Source organism: Cottoperca gobio, chromosome 10 (genome assembly GCF_900634415.1).
Source record: "Cottoperca gobio chromosome 10, fCotGob3.1, whole genome shotgun sequence".
In the NCBI taxonomy this organism is placed as follows: domain Eukaryota; kingdom Metazoa; phylum Chordata; class Actinopteri; order Perciformes; family Bovichtidae; genus Cottoperca; species Cottoperca gobio.
The window spans coordinates 26,303,323-26,315,419 of record NC_041364.1 but is presented as its reverse complement, the minus strand read 5'-3'; the positions used below and the strand labels follow the sequence as shown (position 1 = coordinate 26,315,419).

Sequence of the window (12,097 nt, the reverse complement as noted above, 5' to 3'; positions counted from 1 at the left end):
GGCTCCATTCAGGGTCTCCAAGAAGGCCGAATACTCAGAACTGCGGTTTGGGGCATAGGCACAAACAACAGTCAGAGTTTTCCCCCCCATAACCCGAAGGCGTAGGGAGGCGACCCTCTCGTCCACCGGGATAAATTCCAACGTAGCGGCGCTCAGCCGGGGGCTAGTGAGTATCCCCACCCCGGCCCGATGCCTCACACCTTGGGCAACTCCGGAGAAGAATAGAGTCCAACCCCTATCCGGGAGTACGGTTCCAGAGCCAAGACTGTGCGTGGAGGTAAGCCCCACCAGATCCAACTGGTAGCGATCCACCTCCCGCACTAGTTCCGGCTCCTTCCCCCACAGAGAGGTGACGTTCCACGTCCCCAGAGCCAGCCTCTGCTGCCCGGGTCTGGTCCGTCGAGGTCCCTGACCATCACTGCCACCCATGTGACAGCGCACCCGACCCCAGCGGTTTTTCCCATGAGTGGTGGGCCCACAGGATGGATGGATGGGAGGCACCACGTAGCTTCTTCGGGCTGTGCCCGACCGGGCTCCGTGGCAAACCCGGCCACCAGGTGCTCGCTGTCGGGCCCTCCCTCTGGGCCTGGCTCCAGACGGGGGCCCCGGGCTTCCTCCGGGCAGGGTCTCTCCTTTCCTTTCCCTTTCTTTCATGAAGTCGTTTTTGAACCATTCTTAGTCTGGCCCCTCACCTGAGACCAATTTGCCTTGGGAGACCCTACCAGGAGCATTAGGCTCCAGACACACACAGCTCTCATGTTCATAGGGACACACAAACCTCTCCACCACGATAAGGTGATGGTTCCCAGAGAGGACCCATATTTTGTAATGAGTGAATTAGTTGAACACAACTTTTCCAGGAGATTTACTTAACATTCACACTGATGTTCAGCTTTTCAGATCAGTGATTTATAACCTTATTCCAAACATCGCCCAAACCAAATAGGTTAACTGTTTACTTTTAGTTTTTTTGTTTATGTGTAATATTTATTATGCCTGCTATGTTTTATATATAATATATTGTTTATATTGTTTGCTTCCATGATTTGTAAATTTTTTTGTTGATGTAGTCTTAATATATTAACAGCCCCAACCCATATAATGTAAATGTAAACACATAAGGGATGGGTATATACATTCAGGAAATACATGTTTATGTAAAGTATGTATTTTATTTTTTTGTTATCATCAATTTATTTGATGATTGATGAGTTGTGTGGCTCTTGTTTCCCCCACGAGGACTTCCTTGCGATGGCAGAGTCGGGAAACATGTCCGCTACACTGCGACTGAAATCAACGCAGAAGCTGAAGGCTACATTATTTTTAGCGCAAAGCATTGACATCTTTCCCTCAGCTTTGGTCACTTGGTCTGCCTCCGAAACAGTTCTTCTCACAAATGACGTCATTGACAATGTATGTGTTTGTGCCTCTTGGGCGTGCTTGTGCTTGGACGATTCTTCTTGCTGGCGAACATCGCTTTCCGCCGTGTGCGATGCTAACATCTGAATGGCACACTTTACAAAAAGCAAGAGTTGTCCCGACTCTGCTTTTTATTCAATAATGGAAGGTCTCCTCCCATTTGGCCAGGTACTTACATAAAGCTTTAACTTTTTTGGCAGGTACAACTGCGTCTCCATCTATCTCCCGTTCACTGTGACTCATCCATATGTTTTCGTCTTCTTCTTCTGTGTTATTGTTCCTGTTTTCTTCTTCTGTGCGGATAACGTTTTTCAGCTAATGTTAAACATAAGACTGCCACCTGCTTTACCGGAGGCCACTTTACACTTTTTTTAATTAGGTCTTTTTTTTTTGAAAGGTTAAAAATACGGGAAAATTACGGGAAAATATTTAAACGGGAGGAAAATGGGATGGAAGTAAAAATACGGGATAATCCTGGGAAAAACGGGAGGGTTGACAGGTATGACCTACATTCTGCACCTGCATGAGAGGAAATAACTCTCCATACTAGCTGGTGACGGTAGTCTGTATTCGTCATTCATATAGGAAAACCTAAAGATATGAGATATGAAGATGAGATAAACAATTTAAGGAGCCTCTGTGTGGGTCGTCTTGACTTAAATTGTGTTTGTTTTTTCTCAAACTGTTAAATCAGCCGATAAGCCGGTGTCAAGTGCCAAAAAGTGCTGACGCTGCAAGACACGCGGCAAAGACGACAGACACTCAGTGACAGCCCAACATTGGCTGACAGCCAACCGGCTTGGTGTGTCAGGGCCTTTAAACTCTGTTACAAATACTTCTAGTGTAGAGTTCCTCTGAAAATGTGGGAATTTGGTGGCATTGCCGATAGCTTTAACAAAATCATGTGTTGCGGAAGGATAAATCATTATATGATTAATGTTATTCATTTTACATTGCACATTTTGCTTAATCCAACATAAGATTTAATAATAGCTCTCACTGGCTATCATCTTAGCATGCTGGTGGCGTACAACCCCTTCAAACTATAAAGGAGTTTTCAGGTACTACGGAAAGTAAAGTTTGGTCTCATTTTATTCAGGCAAATGTGACCGCTGAAGTGTTTTTGCAATCTGTGTTTAAAGGCCACAAACAGCCAATGGATTTGTTCTCAGATTGACAGCACTCTTGCTGTAACAACATGCTATGACTGTGTGTGGGAGTGAAGTGCCTGTAAATGTGTGCGACAGCTCATACCCACACTGGTGATCAAACACTCTTCCTGCTTCCGCCTACATCTTCTGCTAGCCCCTCTCTTCTTTTTCATTTTGTTTCTTGATGTTAGTAAGGATAACCAGCTTCAGCTTCATCATGATATTTCCTGCAGCTGCTCAGAATCCCTAAATGCTTGTTTTTCATTTTGTGAATGCAGTGCTCAAGTTGAAACAGTATAAACATTACATTTAGCTGATGCTTTTGTCCAAAGCACCTCAAAACAGCAAGGAGGCAGGTTAGAGGCAGGTCAGAACAATCTGGCCCATGAGTGAGTGAGCAGGAGAGGCTTAAATACTGGCTTGATTGGAGATGAGACGCAGATGGAGTCCAGGTGAGCTGATGAGGGGGGAGTGGCTGAATGGTGAGGTGGAGGCGGGGTGAGTGGAATACTGAGGGGCAGCAGGTGAGGAGAGAAGAAGACTGACACAAATAAGCCAAAACAATGTAAGTGATAGAATAAAAACCTCAACCATGTCTTGAAGCAGATTCGGGCCGCCACTGGTAGCCAGTGAAGGGAGAGGAGAAGTGGTGTAGTGTGCGAGAACTTGGGGAGGTTGAAGACCAGTTGGGCTGCTGCATTCTGGATGAGCTGTAGAGGACGGATGGCACATGTAGGCAGTCCAGCAAGGAGGGAGTTGCAGTAGTCATGGTGTGAGATGACAAGAGCCTGGACAAGAACCTGCGTTGCCATCTGAGTCTGAAAGGGGCTTATCCTCATGATGTTGTACAGAGTTCATAATTTGTTCCTCAATTTGCCAAACGCTACTTAATTTAACTTTAGCAATTTAACTTTTAGATCAGAAAAAGCTAATGCGAATATTTGTGTATGATTTATTTGACACACATTTGGAAGGCACCAACAGATGATCTCTTATCAACAAAGGCACAGATCAGAAAAAGATCATATGAATCATTAGGGAAAGCAAAATGAACAAATTCAGATTCAAAGGCAGAAAGAAACCCAATATGATGATCACTGACATTTACAGATGTAAACTATAAAGCACTAAGTGTGTATAACTGGATATGCACAACATAAAATATGCATATGTGATTTAAATACTCATTTAAACTTGGAGATAGAAGCACCAGTGTGAGGTCTCACTTCTTTTGATCGCTCCAGGTTGTAAAGCATATTGCCCAATGTTCCCAAAATGGTGATGTCTTGACTGAAATGTTATCTGTTTCTGCATTTGGCTTTTGTGTAATTGTGTCACTTTTGTTCATCTTAAAGATCCAGTGTATTTTTGGTCTCTTCCTTTTCTGAGTTTTTGGGAAACCTGAGGCATTATTTTTGGAAAGCATAAGAAAAGAAAGCATAGACATTCTCCCCTGCACAATATATGAGCAGAAACTGTACGAGCTCATAGCCAGTGATGTTAACTGACACAACTAAATGTAGGTAAAGTGCAGAGCAGCACCCTGGGACCTTTGTAGCACAAAGCATTGTGAAGTCAGATAAAGGATTTCAACACCCTTTGGCGCCCCATTGAGAGCTGAGCCGCAGGTTAAAGGTGGTTCCTCAAGCTGTGTGTAAGACCTCCCTTCCACCACGGCCTCCAGGGCTTTCAGAGGCACAACTTAGCACAAAGCAGGTATTTTATTAAACAGTTGAGCCTGACTGGGTTGGTGCACACTTTAGCTACAATAGGCCATCAAAAAGCTACTTTTACCTTATCATAAAGACTAGTCCTGTCATTGTCATAAGCATCTATAGGCTTGGTGTGTGTCCTGCTGGATGTTCCAATGTCTTAGGTTCAGAGTAGCTTTAAAGAGCTCTACCATGCAAGAGGTTCAGTATCACTCTTTTATGTGTTTTCAGGACCCAGTCTTTGATATGCCTGCTGTTGTTTTCTTGTGATTTACTTCAACATACAATAACAGAATGATTGGATATAATTCCAGATGTGGACAGCTAGTCTGGTGCACTATTTCAGATAAAGAATATTAATTGATTAATTACATTTATTGGGAATTTCCCACAAGTCATTGTTCGGCGTTGCTCTCATTCACAAAGTCAAAATCATTATTTCTGGCCAATCATATTTCTGCCAGCGTTCCTTCCGGAAATCATCGTTCCTTCTGCAAATCTGCTGCAATCCGAATATCCTTTCAATCCTCTCGCTCCATCTTTCAGACCTACTACAGTGCAACCCACCACCATTCAACTGAACACCTTACACCAGGGGACTTTACTCCACCATCAACAAAAGTGTCTAGTGATCCTGGCCTATGTGATGCCCTAATATGGTCCTGATGATACTTCTCGTGGTTGTAATTGTCTAATTATCAAAGTCTTTCTCTGCTGCTAGCTTCAATAATAATGACCAAACACACCCAGGTAATCTCGCTTCATTAAATTACTGTAGCACTAAAGACTTAACATTATATTTTGCAGAAAGTGTCATCGGAATTTCGATTCTGCAATACCTGCAACCACTTTTTCCTAATATAACCACTATCATTTCCTAAACTTAACTATACCGTATTTGCTATGTGCACACATTGTAGAAAACACTTATTTAAATAATGTTGGAAAAATAATTCAATATCAGCCTTCTTGTCTAGTCAAGTTCCATTTCAGTGTAGATGTGTCATTAGTCTATTGTTTGTCCAGTTAGTCTCAATGCAGCCCCGCTTCCATTTCTTGTACTATATTAATTACTGGTATGACTTGTCAGTGTGTACCTTCCCTCTGCTGATGTTATTAACCATGAAGGCTGAGCAGTGCCACATGTTATAAATGAACTAGAGCAGTTCATCAAAAATGTACGAGTCAATGTTTTCTGGGAAATATCTCCCATCAAGCAATAACTTGATGGTCAAGCATGATGTGTTTTGTAGAATAAATGTATGAGCCACAGTTTAATTTATTATGGGAGCAGACAACTGAAGAAATTAGTGATTGGGGGAGAGCTTTTTAGCTTCCTTCTATAAGTCATGGAGTACTCAAAAAATGAAAACATGAAGGAAGTCACAGATGTAAACTTTGAAATGTTAATTAATTAATTTTTGCAATAAAGAATTCTATGAGGTGAACTATTACATTCCTTCTCCTGCAGAAGATGTGATCCATTGCTTCCCTCTTGACTGTGATGGATGTATCGCTTCTCTCTGAGGGGAGGCATTCTTCAAAGCACCTTGCTGCAAAATAAATACACATGACAAGATGATTAGCATCTCACTCAGCGCACTTAGCGCATCATATCACTCAGCTGGTCTCATGTGTCGAGCGACTGACGCCGAGAGGACGCTGGCGTTGTTTGTTCGCCGCTTCTGTCTGAATTACTATCTTTTTTAGTATTATTTTTTTGCACCCCAGCAAGCTCCAAGTCAGGTGTTGACCTGTCTTTCATTTCAACTGTCTTTCATTCCAACTGTTCAACCTTGTTCTGCTGTGACTACCTCCACGGCTGGGATTTACTGGCTGCCCTCACTCAGCCAACAAGTGGCTGGTGGCTAACGCTAGCTGCTACATCGCTTATTATATTCACATTTTCAACTTCACAGCTTCTGCAACTTAGCAACTACGCCATTCCATCCTGCATCTCTGTTATACAACAACTTGGACTCCTACGCCGACCCCGCTACATACACCGCAACCGCAACATTGCAAAAATTAGACCGTCTCTCACCCGCCCAGCAGCTGAAAGACTGATTCACGCCTTCATTTCCTCCCGCCTTGACTACTGTAACTCCCTTCTATATGGCATCACCGCAAGCTCCATCAACAGACTCCAATACACACCAAAGCTTGGCACCACATCACCCTAGTCCTCAAAGAACTCCACTGGCTACCTGTCTCTCTCCGAATCAACTACAAACTCCTGGTCCTCACTTACAAAGCCCTCCTTTGTAAGTTGGAGGGCTTTGTCTAGTTGGAGTCTGAGGATACATGATCAGAATCAGATTCAGAGTGGTAAACAGTATAAGTTTCAGTGAAGATGAGGGCAGGGATATCTCCCTTCAAAGTGATATATGCAAATCAGCCTTCATGCTGTGCTGGAGTGACTGGAGGTCTGTGTGCTACACATGTGTTCACAAGGCATTAACAAAAATATAACAAGACCCTCTACTCAACTGGACTCGCCCTTTTATGGTTTTAAAAATTAGAAAAAGTTGTACCTGGCACTTTTGTTTGGTACCACCTCATCTGAAGTTCCAAACGAGCTGGCCCAATACTACAAGGTGTTAAAACACGGCAGTTATCGTTATGGTGATCAGCTGAGAAAACGCGGACACTGAAGGGGGTTAGGGTTAACGGTAAATACAACTACACATAACTACACGCAATGTGGTACAATCAGAACAATGTCTGCTGCCCACCCTGCTATCATCGTCTGTTTGTTTTAGTATATGTCAGGTTCTGAGCTTTGCCTTGCTGTAGAACCAATAATGGCCACAACGATGGTTATTTCACTTCTATTTCTGTGCGTGAGATTTTTTGTGTGCAAAATGTTTTGTGAGTGAAACCTTTTCAAACAAACTAGACAAGCACACCAATATGGCAACTTCACACAACAATATGCTGCAAAAGTGTTCACTCAGGTAGAACAACACAGCCTGGTTAGCACTTACACTTGCATAATTAGTGCACTTTCTTAGAGCATGGTATCCCGTCTTCTTTATATATCCATGGAATGCACACTTACAACAGCCAAACTTCTGCATCAGATAGTGCCCAAAAAGGTCATTGCTTGTAAGTCACTGCTAAGGCAGACAGAAACATTGAACACTATCTGCATTTGCACGAAATTATTTGGATGCCATGCTCACTTGGCACACTGAGGCATTAACACACTCACACACCCACTGTCAGACAGGGAAATGGCAAACTTAGAAACCCTCTCGCAGGGGAAAAGTCAGGACATCAAGGCACAAACACACACTGTGAAGCAGAAAAGTGACAGTGACGGGCAGGGATGTTCTCATGTCGCTACACAAACACGCACACATGTACACACAGATGTCATTAAGCACAAACCTTGTGAGTGCAGTCTAATTAGCTGTCTTAGTGTGATTTTGTGTGTGGGTGTGTGGGTGCATCGGGGAGCAGCAGTCTGTCAGGTTGACTAGAGTGTGTTGTAGTGATTTGTAACTCTTAAGTCACTTCGGCTGCTTCGCCACTTTCAATTTACAGCCTCTTCTTAACAAGCTAACCGCAGGCTCCCGTGACACCTACACACACACACACACACGTGCTCACACACCCCACACCCCCAGCCTTCACCCCTTACTCATTCTAATCATTACCCTACCATGCCAGCCCCAGCCCTCACACCTTCACACTTTGTTTCTGACAGCCCTTTTTCCTAAAGCAGCGGGAAGAGGGACTGTGGGTGCAACCGGCAGGCGCAGACTGTGAGATAAGAAACTGAATGCTCCGCTGCCTCCCGCGCTTTCTCTCCCCACGGTCTACCTATGTCGCTCTGCCTGCAGGGAATAGACAAACAGCAAAACATTATATCTGTGATTTCCGACACGCGTTTACTGGAAAGTTTCCTATCAATTAAAGGTAAAGGTTTGATGGGAGTTTGTTTTGTCGCAGATGAAATGTAGCAGAGGGAGGGCAGGTGACACTGAGGCTCTGTGTCTTTATGGAATGTGTTTGATTCTATTTACCCCGAGCCTCTGTTCTTTTCTCTTTTTAACTCAGCAGTTGCATGAAGAGATCCTCATCAGTGGCTCTCACACATCAAACAGCCTCAGAGGAAGGACCGAGTGGCACTGTTGGGGAGGAAGGGAGTTCAAAGGTCAGGAGACCTCAACCCCCCCAATCCAAAATCATCTACTCAGCTAATTTGTTTCACCATACTTGTGAAGACATTCCAGTGTCTGGCTGTATCGTTAACCACCAAACATCTTCCCTAGCCTTCACTAACTATTATTCATTGTTTAGGGTTGGATTTTCCCCGATGATATCACCACTAAAACACTAGATGGATGTATGGCACAGCTTCAATCGGCTCATTTATGTAAAACTGCTTGCCCCGATATACAGTATATCAGTGTGCTCGAGTCAGTCTTTACCAAATCTGTAAAACAGAGGTGGTGAGTGCAAACTGACCCATAGTCAGAATGAACACACGTATGAGAAAAAGAGCCATGTTGAAACACACACAGATCAGTATTGGGAGTGAAAAACTTGATAGTGACATTATTCACAGAGATTTGGGTTCTAGGAGGGAGATGTTTGAGTGACCTGTCAAACAGCAATCTTCTCCACATCATCAAAAGACGAAATGAGGGAACATTTTGGGGAAGATTAAAATATAAAAAATATTTAATCATATTTTGGTTTTCAGATCTCATAGTGGGCTGGAGTGCTTTCAAAAGACACATTTTTTTTGCTGTTTGAGCTGAACACAGATGCCTGCCCCCCTGCCTGTGAAGACACAAAGCTATTTCTGCTTCATCTCCCAGTGACTGACACTCATCTTATCTCTGTGAATGAACAATGTCTCCATTTTGCCGTCTGCTTCTGTCTCATTACCAGCCATATTAACTTATGTGTCACCTTTGAACCCCTGGACCCTGAGAGGAAGTGGAGATGAATTAAAGCAATGTGCTTTCAATCAGCCCATCAGCACAGGAAGCCCCTCCTGCTCCAGCTCCATAATCACTTTTATTTCATTTCCTTTAATTAATCTTCCTCTATAAATCCTAAGCACCAGGTCATATGACGGGACAGCGGGGAGCATATTCTTTGCTGGATGGTATTGGTATTCCTACTACTTTAATTTCCATTTCCAACATGTAACATTGTTCTAATTTATTACCAATCTATAAAGTTTTGGCAGCAGATGAGAACAAGACACGGTTTCCTTTCAGTATTCACTCAGTATTCATAAAACTCCTAATAACAGTCTGTTGGATTAACACTTGGCTTCCTCCATCCAGATGAATGGCCCCACGTCTGCTTTTAACCTGGTGGTGTTGTGTATATATACACTGTCGTCAGTGTGTGGAGTGCACGTGTACAAGCAGCGTGGAGAAATACGGACAGCACAGGAGAAAGAGAGCATGAAGAAAGAGAACAAGTTGGAGTTGAGAAGGAGAAGGAGAGCATTAAAGCCCTGCAGGAAAATGCAGTTAAATGCTGCAAAATTACAGATATGTTCACAAGCAAGGAACATGGTTAGTGTTTAAAAAAAGAAAAACATGTTATCAGCACATCTTCATATCACAACTTTCCCAGTTGATTGCATGTTAATTGCACTTAATCATGCTCTGTAGAAAAGCAGCATAAGTCATTCCTCGTTGTTATACGTTCATAAAGCAGACTTGTGTCCACCTTAGTTTGTGCCGCATTGTGTGAATTTCTATCTAGTTGCTACCTTTATAATTTGCCTTACCTTTTGTCTCAATACAGGATAAGAGTGTACAGCCATCAAGTGGCAACCTCCGGGTCCGAAAAATAAAGCCAATGCAGAAATGCCTTAAACCTGCATTCTCCCTAATGTCCAGCCGGGGGCAACTCCACTTGATGCAAAAATAAATAAGTATAAATAAGTCTGATTGTATAGAAGTTTATGAGAAAATGACAATACTTCTTTTTGATTTGTTACTTCAGTAAACCTTTTCTAAACATGTTTATGTTCTCAATCTCTAGTTTCAAGTCTTCTTCAACACAGCATGATGTTCATTTACTAAACTATGGTAGAGTTAAATAGAGGATAAAGCAGCGTATGCTTTCCGACTAGCCTTGTGATTGACAGTTTGTTGTCCGTGTTTTTTATTTACATCTTTAACCCTTTCTCACTGTGTTTTAACTTCATGAAAGGTAATTGTAACATTTGGTACTGTCATGAAGGAGAGCAGAACTGCAACACTGGCAGGCTGAGGCGGACAAAACACATTAGAGAACAGCAAGGACAGGATCAAATTCTAATCTACTTCATTTGAGTTGATACTAACCCATTAGAATATGCCTGGATTAGCCCCGATACTGATCCTGAGGATTTGCTCGGACAGCTTTAGTTGCAACCTTGTCTCTGTATCGCAGTTTGCCAGTCTGACAACTTTAAACCCTTTTTTCTCAACTTCACTCTTTCTGCAGTTACTCTTTTAGTAACCTAATTCATAACTTTCATCATAATTCTCTGGTGTTGACTAAAGCAATTCTGAAAAGTGTTAATGTGGAATGTACATTTACCATTTCAATGTAACATTAAAACAAGACAACTTAGTAGAAGGAAAGCATAAAATAAATTACAAAATGTACGGATGAAAAACTCCATAAAAGGTGAGGAATGAACGTTACAGATTCATATCTGAACAACTGAAATGTTTCCATCTCATATTGTTCCCTCTTGCTGTTGGTAAAATATTCAAGCTGCTTGCTGTTAGAAGAAACTGTGGGTACATTTCAAATTCTTGAATTATGGGTTTATTGTCTTCTTTACTCGTTAAAAGTTTTCAGTTGTAAATGTGTTTGGAGAAAGCATTGTACTTGTAAGGCTTTCCTCCTTGTCCTGTACACTTACAGTAATGGTGTGGGAACAATGGACCTAACCTACTTACAGAGAAAGAAACTATTCCAAAACATCCTTGTTGACATGTTTGAAGCTGCCCCGGGCAACACAAGCTGCCGCTATGTGCATTTCATTACCAAGAGCAAGCCCATTTTCAAATCCTGTTAGGACTGTCAGTGGGATACAGAGGGTTTGTTAACATGAGAGAGGGATTTCATGTGAGTTCATGACTGTGTGGGAGCATGTGTATGTGTGTGCATGTGTGTGTGTGTGTGTGTGTGGGCATGTGTATTCCATTGAGACATCTATGGGTGAACTACTGAGAAACTGTCTGTTTACCCTCTATATGAAGGTCAAATGTCAGGTTAGATCGGCTTCAGAACAGCAGCTGAAAAAGTAGGCATCAGTCCAACCCGTTCTCATTCCTGGTCACATACGGATGCTTGTTTACGACCCCTTTGCTATATGTTTTAAAACACTGGGTAGCCCTACAAGTCAAAGCCTGATGCTCCACTACATTACATTCAGGTTAACATTTGGAAATTTAAACTAAATTACTTATATACTATATTTAGGCAACAAAACAACTTTTAGTGCATAACATTTTAGTAAAAAAAAAATAATGGTTTGGGTTCAAATAAACTTAAAATAAGTCAAGACTTTTGGTTTCACACAGGACATAAACTGCAGGTCTCTTAAGTGAAAGTCATGTGTTGGTTTGACCAACCATCCAACCCGACCTCCTCTCTACGCAGACTTGTTGCTCTTTATTTGATGTCACCACACTTCTGGAAGATTGCTCTGAGCATTTAATATTGCCACGGATGGGTATTAAATTAGACTTATTTGAAAGCCTGGTGTGTCTCATACTGACAGGAAGGGTGTCTTGTGTGTCGGTATCAGACGCAGAGGGCTTTAAAAATGTTAAGATT

The 12,097-nt window shown here is 42.4% G+C and overlaps 1 long non-coding RNA gene across 1 annotated transcript; it reads left to right on the top strand.

The window, feature by feature from the left end:
* Positions 1-3,036: 3,036 nt before the first annotated feature.
* LOC115014963 (uncharacterized) lies at positions 3,037-10,191 on the top strand. The gene is made up of 4 exons (XR_003832965.1): positions 3,037-3,135; positions 8,348-8,444; positions 9,592-9,828; positions 10,064-10,191. It is a non-coding gene; the product is annotated as an uncharacterized LOC115014963 (long non-coding RNA).
* The last annotated feature ends 1,906 nt before the right edge of the window (positions 10,192-12,097 follow it).